Raw genomic sequence first — 12,905 nt, 5'->3', positions numbered from 1 at the left:
TGCAACAACCAAACATTTTAAAATTCTAGTTAACATGTCCTACAAAGATTTGTCTCAGCCAAATCTCTTTGGTGTCAACAGGCAGTGCCACTCTACTTATCTGAAATGGCACCGACACGATACAGGGGAGCCTTCAGCAATGGCTTCCAGTTCAGCCTATGTCTCGGAGATCTCGCCTCGACCATCACCAACTACGGTGTGGAGAAGATCAAGGCAGGTTGGGGCTGGAGGCTCTCGCTGGCCTTGGCCGGTATCCCTGCCGTGTTTCTCACCGTCGGCTCCATCTTCCTGCCGGAGACACCCAACAGCCTCGTCCGACAAGGTAAAGACCATTTAGTGGTCAAGGCATTACTGCACAAGATGAGAGGCTTTGAAGCCGTCGACCAAGAGCTAGATGATATCATCGCTGCTAACATCCTAGCTACAAAGCCCGGCGACAACGGCATGCACATGATCTTGTCACAGCGGCGGTACCGCCCACAGCTTGCCATGGCCATCCTGATACCATCCTTCTCACAGGTGAGGCTACAGATGAAATGGGATATACTAGCATTTAAAAATATGGCAAGTTAGTACCATGCACTTCGGAGAGCATTCATTGTTATTCTTATCCTTTTTCTTCTTCTTCTTCTTCTGTGCGACAGCTTACCGGAATCAGTGCCATTGGGTTCTACGCGCCGGTGCTGCTACGCAGTATCGGCGTGGGTGAGAGTGCATCCCTGATGTCAACTATCATCCTCGTTTTTGTCTCCTCGGTGTCGACACTAGTATCCATGTTCACCGTCGATCGCTTTGGTAGGCGGACCCTCCTTCTCATCGGTGGCATCCAGATGATCATCTGTGAAGTCCTTATCGGTGCTATCATGGTTGCAAAGCTTGGCGATGAGGGTGGGATCAGCAGGACGTATGCTATCATCCTCATTTTTCTCATGGGTGTCTATGTAGTGGGCTTCGGATTGTCATGGGGCCCGCTGGGCTGGCTAGTGCCCAGCGAGATTTTCCCATTGGAGATCAGGTCAGCCGGGCAAAGCATCACTGTGGCCTCGTGCTTTGCGTTCACCATATGCATTTCACAGTTCTTCCTGGCCATGCTATGCCAGATGAAGGCATACTTGTTCTTTTTCTTTGCCGGATGGATCATGGTGATGACGGCTTTTGTCTACTTCTTCTTGCCCGAGACCAAGGGGCTGCCGATTGAGCAAATTGGCAAGGTGTGGGGGAAGCACTGGTTCTGGAAGAAGGTTCTGGGGGTTGGTGAGGTGACTGCAAGCTATTGAGAAGCTCTCAAAGTTATATTTGTATTTCATGTAATTATTCTGCGCTTGTTTTTGTCTCGGTTGTCTAAATTGTACAAATAAACTATTTTTCAAGCAGCTATGATGATAGATGTGTGTAGTTTTGTAAACTTGTTGTGCAAAAACCTTAAATTATTGGTTAACTATTTTGCACAAGCTGAAGTTATGTACATAGATTCAAATTATGCAAGCAGATAGTTTTTTTTTTTTGAGAAATTGCAACCAGATAGTTGTGTGTTGACGCCTAACTCACAACGAGAAATTTTAGTGAGACTTCGGGTGACCAATGGGCCATTTTTGGTTGTGGGCTGAGGCCTAGTTTTGTCGGCTTACGCGAATTTTCCTTTTCGAGGATTTTGTGCTCCTAGGCTAAAAGTCTTGTGTGCTTCCATGGGTATTTCGGGCCAACATTTTTTTAGAAAAAAATTACTCTATATTGTTAGTGTTTTCTTAATTATTCTAATGATTCTTAGACAATGATGGTATCTTTAAAATCTCCTGAAAATTATGTAAAACCATTGTTTGAGGTTGTAGACTTTGCTTTACGCTTTTGTACTGCAATCAGAAACTTTGCATCATAAATTTGTTGTGTGCACCACTCGATGCAAAAGCTGGAATTGAACCTCCTTTCCAAAAAGAAAAAAAAATATGTCTGTGCTGAACATGCGATGGGAAGACAACATGAGTCCACTTTGGACATTACTGAAAAACGAGTCCACTTTGGACATGCTAAAATACTCGTCACTATCCACCTCCGCAGACCTAAGAGATTCTCCACTATCATAAGAGTATATTCAACTGGCGTGCAAAATATCAGGCGCGCTGGATAAACCGCCAGTTTGGTGCGTGAGAGGCCGCGCGGCGCACTCCAGCAGACGCACGAAAGTTAGGCGTGCGAAAAAAATTGGCCCGCGCGCGGGAAAATGCGGCAGCGCGTGCAGTAGTTTTGGCACGCGACGCCCAGCGAGTTGGTTAAAAGCCGCGCGCCGGCGCCCCCAACCGCCACGATTTCCCTCCCGCCGCGACTTCTTCCTCGCCTCTTCCAGCACCCTGCTGCCACCGCGCCTTCTCCCTCGCCCCACCGCCGCCGCGCCTTCTCCCGTCCAGCCTCTTCCAGCGCCCGCCATGCCGCCACGCCCCTGGAGCAGCTCGGGCTTCCGCGATGCCCGACTCCGCCCCTCTGGCGTGTATTACGCGAAGATCCGCTCCGGCGATACACGCCTCGGGCTCGGAACATTAGAGACCGTCCACCAGGCCGCCCGCACGTATGACGCGACGGCGTGGCGCCTCGGGCGACCACGATCGCAGAATAACTTCTCCGACATGCGGACACACGAGCAGGTGCAGGAACTCGCACCTCCCCGCGACTAATTACCGACAAGCATCGCCCCGCCTCCTCACCGCCATGGCGGTGTGGCGCGAGCGCTTCCCGTAGGATGTCACCACTGAGAATGAGTTCTGGGCGCAGAGGTGGGTGGAGAGAGTCGTGCGTCGGGCGGCGAAGCGTGCGTCGAAGGAACTGGCGGAAGCCTAGATCGACCTGGGACCTGCGTCGACCCGCGAAGATGAACATCCTCGATGGCTCGACGCATTTACATTGTCTGACTACACCACCGAGGAGGACGAGGAGTTGTTTTATCTAGTTTTATTTGCATCATTTTATCTAGTTTTATTTAGCATCGTTTTATCTATTTTTGTTTAGCATCGTATGAACTTGCTTGTGGTTTGGGGTTTGAACTATGCTATGAATTTGAACTATGTGTTGTTCCATATTTTTTTTCGTTTGTATTGTTTCAAAAAAAATTCAAGCGTTGGGTGGTCGCGCGCGCTGGATTTTGCAGCGCCTGGTAAAGCAACCACCCTCTTCCGCACGCTAAAATGCTATTTAGGTGCTGCCAAAAAAAATAGTGTGTCGTGCGGTAGCGCGCGCTTTGAGATGCTCTAAGAGAGGCTGCACTCTGGACCTAAGAGACTCTCCATTATCCTATTTAACTTAGCAAATAGCCTATCCACCTCAGCAGACCTTGCCACATCATGCATTCCATTTACAATGTGTGATTTTATTTCTCTTCCATATGCATCGGTTCGGGTTCATCTTTTGTAACTCGCAAGCCGCCCACCAGTCATAAATAAACTAAGGACCGGTCTAGCGAGCGGCCGGCCTAAAATTGCAAGTTTTGGTCCCGTAATAATTTATCTCTATTTCTAATGGACGACTTGGTTGAATAGTCCCCCCACTTTCAACCGGTTTATTTTCAACTGGTTTTTCTCGTCCTACCTCCACCCACTGGTTTTAATTTCCTGCAACCTTTTCGTTCACCCCTCCTTACGTATGCTAACCCCGATTTTCCATTTGATATGATTTGGTAAGCTAATCAATTATGATCAAAACCAGCGAATAGAAACGGATTCCTTTCCTCCCAAGGTGAACATTTGATCTCGCGATCCTCTCGTCCCTTTAATCTCGCGCTCCTCTCACCTGATCTTTAATTTCGCAATCCTCTCACCCATCCAGATTTCCTATTTCACATGATCGCAATCCACTCGCCCCTTTAATCTCGCGAAAATTTGAATGCGCCTGCACTTAACACACTCGATGGCTCAGCCTCACACGCCCCTCCAACTCGCCAAGCGCGGCGAGCGGGGATCATGGCCCCGCAGCCGCCGACGTCGCTATCCGTCATATCCCCCCTGAACGCTGACCCGCAGATCTCAACCCCTATTTGGCTGCCTCTGGTTGCAGGACTACCGCGCAAATAAGGCCATGGACGCTGCTGGCGAGTGCGCTCGGTGCATCATGAGGATCACGAGAGCTGCGTCAACGTCGTCAAGGAGCACACGGCACTAATGTTGCATGCCATGCGACGAAGAGACTACACGAGAAGAACAAGGCCCCGATGGAGAGTGTGCAATGGCTGCGAGGCCATGCTGGATCGCGGCTGGCTTACGCAGCAGGACCGGTACGGCTGATTTGAAAGAAGGTCGTCTAGCCAAAGATGAGCGACTGTACGCTCAATGGCATCATGTCGAGGTGAGCTTCTTCTCTCGTTCCAATAAGTGCACTTGTTGGTCTTTTTTCTTCTTCTTTCAGATCTATGAGCAATATAATGATTTGCTTTTTTAGAATTCTTATCCTTTAAAAGATGGAATGCTTTGGGATTTTTGTCAGATGATCTGAGGATCTGTTTTAGTTTTAATACGCATACTATTTGCATGATCAAATCTCAAAAGATTGATAGTATTGTGAAATAATTTTCTGAAGAACACATATATACTAACATCTGGCTTTGCTTCTGCCAACGACACAGTTGTACTCCCAAATTTGAACTAAAACCACGACGAGTAATTTGGAACGGAGGGAGTACTTTACAACACCCAATCCTGGTCTTTATGCCATCGGCTTCAAGTGGTACTGTGCTGGATGCAAAGGATGGCTCATTGTCAGTAACTATGGCACGAAATTGAAGGTTTAACCATCATACGTATTGTTACAGCTGTTGCATTTCAATTCTTTTGTAGATAGATCAGGTTGCTGAAAAGATTACCTACTGCAGATTTGAACAGCCATGCTCAAGCCTTACAATAGCGAGCTCTTCCCACTTGCCAACGGGGGTGCAAGGCCTGGGTCTGCATACTGTGCCTCTCGGTCACGGCTGCCAGCTAGGAGGGCAACCTGCATTACGCTGGCCAGGTCAGCGCGCTCCATGGCTGAGATGGCGTCCTCGCCTCCTGCCGCTCAGGAGTCTGCCTAGGGTCCTGCCGCAGACCTCGCCGACATCGTAAGTATCGTCTCTCCCTTAATTAGTTATTGAATTGAATAGATGATTGGTTGAGTATGATCGATCACCGTGTATGATGTTAATTGGTTTTGATCTTTGTTGCAGGGGTTCAAGAACATGAAGAAACTCAAAGTGGGCTAGGTCGACCTCATCGTGGCTCGACCACCAAGACCGGGCATGGCAGCTGGGAGAACGATGCTGGCCAAGCAGACTGCAAGTCGGCAACATGATATTGAATTTATTCCTCTTGATATACTAAAGCCTGGTATGTGTTGTTTCAGATTTTTTACAAGTGCGTCCTGATTTTACCCTTCCCAATCTACAGAAATCTTCACAGGTGTTTCTGAATGAAGAAGACATCGCGGCCAGTAATGTTAAGGTTGACTTCATGCGTGGGAAATGAAAAGCCGCTTGAAAGCCATGGTGCCGTTAGAGTGTATGCCAGAAAGCGAGATCTTTGAATGAAGAAATTAAACATGATGGTGTGCTCAAAGCCTCAAAGACTCCAAGTATCCGCAGTTCAGAATATACGGCGAGGAGGTGCCGGTGCACGATACACCCAGGAAGAAGCGCATCAAATTCTACATCAGGTTAGAGTCAACCACAGTAGATTACCCTGTCCGTATATTCTTTTGTAGTTTGGGTAAATATGGTGTGTGAGGCAACCAAATATCCTGTCTATATTTGGTGACCATTTGACACACATAGAAAATTTTCTCTAGGAATATAATTAGGCCATTATGGTTAGAATCTGATTGGGTTCATTCCTTGTAATCTCCTGTAATTGCCTATAAAAGAGATAACACGGAAGCCACCTCAAGCGTGCCAACTTCCCCCAACTTACATGGTAGGAATGTAATTAGGCCATTATGGTTAGGATCTGATTGGGTTCCTTCCTTGCATTCTCATGCGTGTGTATATTACTCCCTCCTTTCACTATTGTAAGACCTTTTAGACATTTAAGACAACACCCAAAGCAGTTCAATTTCAGCTGTCTAAAACATCTTATAGAAGTGAACGGATGGAGTATATTGTATCTCCAATCTTAAATCCCTACTCTGTACGTCATTTCGTTTCGTACCAACACCCCACCCACCGATCCCCCCCTGATTTTTATGGTAGCAAAAGACCTGGGTTTTTTCATACGTACGAATAGTTCCACCCAACTCTTCTCTCTCTATCAGTCCTCCCTCTGCTTATTCCTAGCTGTGGTCCCGGCTCGCCTGCATGGCGAGTGGCAGCGGAGAGAAGGGGGGCAAGAACGATGGGACGGAGTTCTTCAGGGAGGACGACATGGGCGGGTACCTAAACTACATATCCCACGAGTATGACTCCGTCTGGGACACGTCACTCGGGGCATTCGGGTAATTCGATTATATCGGTTCGGATGATTCGGTTTACGGGTATTTCGGTAAGTTTAAAATGAGAACCAGATTTCTTTCTGCCAAAAAAATACCCTAACCCAAATTACCCGAAAATTTTGGTTCGGGTAACCAAAAACCAAAATACTCCATGCACGTGACAAGCCGATCGATGGATGGAGGAGGGCGGGCTGCGGTTCCTGGTGGCGCTCGCGTCTCCTCCCGATCAGGGGCGGAGCCCATTGGGCTGACCCGTATGCACAGGAATACGGGTGAAAAAATTCCCTAGCAGTGCCTATTAGTTAAAAAGGCCGAGTGCATCAGGGTGGCCCAAGAGCTGTGCATCAGGGTCAGCCCGTTCCAGCCACTCCGACGCCTCCGGACTGGCCCAACGCAGCAGTACACGCACGCACGACGGTTCGCTTGCGCATCCACCATCTCCTCACGTAGTTTTTGTCTATGAAAAAAAAGAGAATCTCTTCACGTAGTCACGTACGCAAACCTAATCGATCCATCTTTTTTTTCACTAGAAAAAAACTAATTGATCCATCGATCGATTTGTGCATTACGCGTACGAACCCAGCCTACCATACTCCATACGCCCCCTGCGCGTCGCCGTCCCACACAGCCGCCGGAGGCGGCAGCGGCAGCGCGCCGGCCGCCGGCCTCCATGCAGCCTGGGTCCTCACACGGTGACGAAGCGACGCGCACGAGCAACGTTGCACGCCGTCCGGTGCTCGGTAATTTCGCATCCTTTTCAAATTCCAATCTTGAATGTTCGTCTCTGTGTCCGCCATAGATGATAAATTACAAAAGGCCACAATTGTGGTAGGGCCTTTGTCTTGCTTTTCCTAGTTTTGTCGAACTTCAACAATCATGTATAGACTTGTAGTGAATATAGTAAATCACTATGTTTTGGTAAAAGTGTGGAGTATTTTCTAGGGTTATAACTTCTAATTAGGTTATATTTTATTTGCCTATACAATTCTCCATGTCTCATTTATAATTTATATTTGTCAAATACAGATACTATGGACAAGTTTCTTCTCAAAAGAAATGCACCATCACAGCCAGAAGACATAAATTGGGAAGAGGAGATTCAGTATGATCAGGGCAATCGCCTCAATGATGAAAGTTTGAGTGATGATATTATTTGTTATGTGGAGAAGGAAGAAATGAAAAGGGCCACCAATGCTCAAGTGGTTGAGTATTTCATGGCCTGGAGGAAAAACAAGTGGTTGAGTATTTCATGGCCTGGAGGAACAGAAACATACTAAGGTAATTTTCAATTTTTAGCAATCTAAGTACTTTCATTTGGGCTACATTTCAAGTAGTTATATCCCTTGTTTTATCATTATAGTAAGCAATTTGATGGCTACATTTCGTTTTTACAAATCGCTTCTATTATATCCAATAATGTGTGTTAAACCTATAAAACACACATTTATTCAATACATCCACGCTTGAAAAAATTTATGCCTTGTTAAAGTGGTGCATCGGGTAAGATTTGCTCCAGCTCCGCCCCTGCTCCCGATGCGGTTGACGGTGATAGCGTTGGGGCACATCTTGTCGGCTGGTTGACGGGAAGAACGGTAATGCATGGCAGTAGAGGACGGCGGATCAGGTAAGTAGAGGTGGTTCTCGGCTGGATTTGGCTCAAAATGGAGGCGGCGACGTTGGGACTCATCGACGTGTTGCGGGGAAGACTGATGGCGCATGGCAGCGGAGGACGGTGGATCCAGTCGGTGGAGGTGGTTCCAGGCCGGATCTGGCGCAGAACAGCGATGGTGTGAGTTTATATATATTACGATCGCTTCCCAAATAAATTACATTTAGAATATAAATAGTTAAATGCATATTGATTCAATATGTAAAATTTGGTATAAAAACAAAAATATAGGTTATAAGACCATAAAATTCACATTTTATGTATGTTTTACACTATGTTTTTACATTCGTAATTTTACGTAATATAAAATATTTTTTACGGTGAGTACATACTTTCTTACGTTCTTTTTTTATGTATGAAATAAGACAAAATTTACGAAACGTAAAAATATGGTGTATTGATGTCAAAATAGAGAGGGGGTGAAGAATAACTATTCCTCACCCAAGGTGACGAATAGCGCGACCCTATATATATATATATATATATATATATATATATATATATATAGAGAGAGAGAGAGAGAGAGAGAGAGCAAGAAAGAAAGAGAGAGAGAGCACGCCGGGAAGAATACGAAGGGAGGAAGGAAAAGAGGTGGGCCAGGACCTGGTGGAGTGCTATGCAATGTGGATGCAGGTTGTGCGATGTGAACGCAGGCTGGATTTCACATAGTTCGATTATTTTGGTTATTACGTGTTTTAAAGAGTGTAACCCGAACCCTAACTCAAAGAACGAATAGGCAGGAATTGAAACCCGAACCCTAGCCCGAAGACCGAATTACCTGACAATTTGGTGTGAGGGACACCAAGCCAGCTTGGTATACTTCTTGGCTCTTTCCTCCTTACTCTTCATTTAGAAACTGAAATTTAAGAACGTCGTGACGCGAAAATTTGATGTTGCTACCTGTATTCAGATTGATCTGCTATGGCTGTTGTTCCTTGTCGCAGAGTGCTAACTGCTCGATCTCGATAGCACACATTATTTTGACATTTGTGTTAACCGACCCTTACGTGGGCATGTGACATTGTTATCCATTGGCTATCCTATAGTCTTTCCACACTCGGTTAATACCCCAGTCATTGCCGCCTCATAACCAGACAACAAATGCATTTGTCGTCTTCTATGAGGTTATCAGGTGACTGATATATTGTTATCCTTTTTTTAGGCACATGTAAGTTATCTATAATCTAAGGAATGCCCTACTGGAGATTTTTTTTAAAGTTGGACAAGGCACACTCAATAATGTCATCAATGGTGGATGTGGGGAAAGAAAACACGAAGAAGAAAGGATTGTGGGAGAGGAAGGGGAAGATAAAAATGGCGTGGAGATGCATTTATCTAACACATCACGAGCATGAAATATTATCATACGTAAATAGTCTATGACTTTTGCATATACATTTTTAGCATATTTTCTCGTTGTACATATATTTTGTTAGCCCGTGGCAACGCACGGGCATTTAACTAGTAAATAGTAATGACCTAGTGTGTGTCTTTTTGTCAGTTAATGGATGTTTTTGTTAGCATTAAATGCATACAACAAATGCGTACAGACTAATATGTGAAACACATTTATTTTCGCCTCTTAAATCTTTAAAAAGTCATATCTTTTAAACCACACATTGGAATTCAGATCCGTTTTCACCTTTCGATTCATCGCGACGAGATCTTCAAAACTAGATCCCGTATGGGTATGTTTCGACGATTTTTTTTATGCCGACTTTGGTGATATATGGTGCAACTAAAGTACTGCATTGTGCAACTAGACTATATTGCCGCGCCAATTGAGTATATGTGTGTGTAACTAATCCTGCCAACTAAATATCAATACGTGTGCAACTAGTGTCCTGTCAACTACACATCAATATGTGTGCAACTAGATTATATTACAAGCCAACTAAGCATATGTGTGTGCTACTAGTCTTCCTGCCAACTAAACATCAATGTGTGTGCAACTAGACTACGTTACAAGCCAATTAAACATCAATGTGTGTGTAACTAGACTACATTACAAACTACGATAATTCATATGCGACTATGCGGATCAGATTGTGCAACTCTGTGGCCATGCATGTGCCATCTAGGACTACTACGTGTGCAACTACAACTACTGTGGATGCGGCTCCAAAAAGCTGGGTTTGAAAAAATTGCACCATGCAGTACTAAAGTTGCACAAAACGGTACTGAAGTTGCACAATATAGCGCCAAAGTTAACATAAAAAAAATTCGTTGAAACATACTCATGGGGGATCTAGTATCAAAGATCTCGTTGCAAAGAATTCAACACTGAAGACGTATCTGAATTCTGACACGCGGTTTGAAAGATATGGATTTTTAAAAATTCGGAAAAACCAAAATAATTGTACGTGAAGCTATTTGTTTCCAATTGAACTAACCAGTGTGAACACATTAAATACTGATAACGACATGCACTAGCAGAAAAAACAACAACTCATGCTTGGTAAGAAAGCCCGGCCGCTCGTTCTCTCCAGTTAGCGCGCGGCCACTTTTTAGATTTTGAGATAAACTAAACGATGCCCCGCACATTACTACTGGAATCTTGTTAAAAGTATGTATGGATAAGTGGTTGAAAACTAAAATTAATGTAGAAAAATATAGAAGTGTCTTACATGACTTAATTGCTTGGAAAAAGTCATGCATGAGGTGATATACTTTCCATGAAGAGATTAATGGAAAAGTAACTTCATGACTACATGCATGACTTGATGATGTGGTATTGTTGCATGGAGAGGACAAATAGATAGTGACTTGTAGCTATTTAAGAATAGAGGATCCCGTAGTTGGGCGGGGGGCCTCGCGGCGGCCGCTCAGCGACTCTTTTCCATGCATACACTTGTACCTGCGGGGAACCCGTCCCCATGAGCGGTCAGCAAAAACAACAACATTTCTCAAGAAAATAGGAGTATATTTCAGAAATAGCAGCAGTAAAAATCAGCACATTTCAGCAACAAAACATGATATCAATAGCAGCCACAAAGAATAGCATTTCAGCAGCAGACATGAGTATATTTCAGCAGCATTTCAGCAATAACACCAGCAAAAAGGAGCATATTTCAGCAGTAAAACATGAGGATATTTCAGCACGAATAATAGCATATTTTAGCAACAAACATGAGCATATTTCAGCCATACATGGTCCAACGAGATGGCAATTGATGGTCCAACTCGCAAAAAAAAACATGGTTCAACTCGCTGGGTTTGCTAGGCCGGAATCTGCCGCTGCGCTTGAGATCGAAAGGGAGACGAGACCAGGCAATCCTCAAATTGCCTGGTCACTCCATATGATTCTGTAGACTTGTGAAATACTCCATACGAATGACACATATAAACAATTGTGGTCACAATGATTCATTCATAGGCGTTTTACAGAAAAGATGGATATACTTATAACTCAAATGAAAAACAGAAGCATTGCAAAATCACGTAAACAAAGGGAAATCTATCTATCTATCTATCTATTCCTTTTCGAAAAAATCTATCTATCTATTACAGCCGAACCGGTGATCCATATATTTTCAACTAGACAAGTGGATGCAAAGAAACCCCGATCTCTTCTTCACTAGCTAGGAGCGCGTCCAAATCGCCAGGTTTAATCCGGAGACAAGACAGAGCCCGGAATACATAATGGCGACGTTCGTGATGCCGACACCCCTCAAGCCGGCGTCGAGTTGCCTCGACGACATGTTGGACTCCCTGCAGGCAGTCAAGAACAAGTCAAGGATCACACAAAAACGGAAAGAGCGAGCGCACGTGCGGATGAAGCTACTACTAATAGAGAGAGAGAGAGAGAGAGAGAGAGAGAGAGAGAGAGAGAGAGGGCCGAATTTCGTGTTTTGACCCTTTTTGCAAACAAAATCAGGATCTGACCCCAGTTCGGAAAAATTTCGGGATCTAACCCTTTTGCCTACCGCCAGAGGTCCTGGCGATAGGATTGCATGCCCTACCGACATAGCCTACGGCAGTAGGCCCTTTGACGGCGACTGACGGCCGTTGGCAGCTGCTGACGTGGAAAAGGGCCTACCGCCATCCCCTACGGCGATAGGTTACTGGAGCCTACCGCCATACCCTCTGGCGGTAGGGTCCTGTGTTCTGGATAAGGTGGGGAGGGGCTGGATATCCCCCCCCCCTCCTCAACCACTCATTCCGCCCACATCACCTCTCCACCGAGCTCAACTCTCCCCCCTCTTTCTTTGAAGCACAAGAGCCTCCCAAATCCCTCTCATTTGTTTGAGATTTCTCCGGTGGATTCTTACAATTTTCATCACTCAAGGTGGCTCTCTCATTTCCCCTCATTTTGATTGGTTGATATCTTTGTTTACTTTGCATTTGCTCATTTGATTGCAAACCCTAGCTCATCATTTTGGTGTGGTCAAATCAATTACTATGATCCATTTAGGTTCATGTTTGTGATTTCCTTATGTATGATGTGCTTAGAATTGCCTGTAGAAAAGTTTGTGTGCCTAGATCTAGTGCTAATCTTAATGTACATAATGGGGATTAGGTTATGCTTAAGAAAGCAATTAAAGCTAAGTTACTTTAATAGCAACTTTTCGAATTGTAGGATGGCACCGTTCGTTTAATGGGAATTAGGTTATGCTTAAGAAAGCAATTAAAAAAGGCCATGGCGGTAGGTTGCTGGACCCTACCGCCAGATGCCATGGCGGTAGGGGGGGCAAACCTTCTGTGACGAGAAACGCCAGCGCCCTGGCCTACCGCCAACGGTAGGGTCTGGTCCTACCGCCAACGGTTTTGGTTTCTTCGTCACAGAAACTTTGCCCCCCCT

At 45.2% G+C, this 12,905-nt stretch overlaps 1 pseudogene; it reads left to right on the top strand.

Annotated features, from left to right (window-relative positions):
* Positions 1 to 1,438, top strand: part of LOC119350960 — an 11,422-nt pseudogene extending 9,984 nt beyond the window's left edge.
* Positions 1,439 to 12,905: the final 11,467 nt, after the last annotated feature.

This window comes from Triticum dicoccoides, chromosome 1B, assembly GCF_002162155.2.
Source record: "Triticum dicoccoides isolate Atlit2015 ecotype Zavitan chromosome 1B, WEW_v2.0, whole genome shotgun sequence".
NCBI classification, from domain to species: domain Eukaryota; kingdom Viridiplantae; phylum Streptophyta; class Magnoliopsida; order Poales; family Poaceae; genus Triticum; species Triticum dicoccoides.
This window is presented reverse-complemented; position numbering and strand designations above follow the sequence as displayed.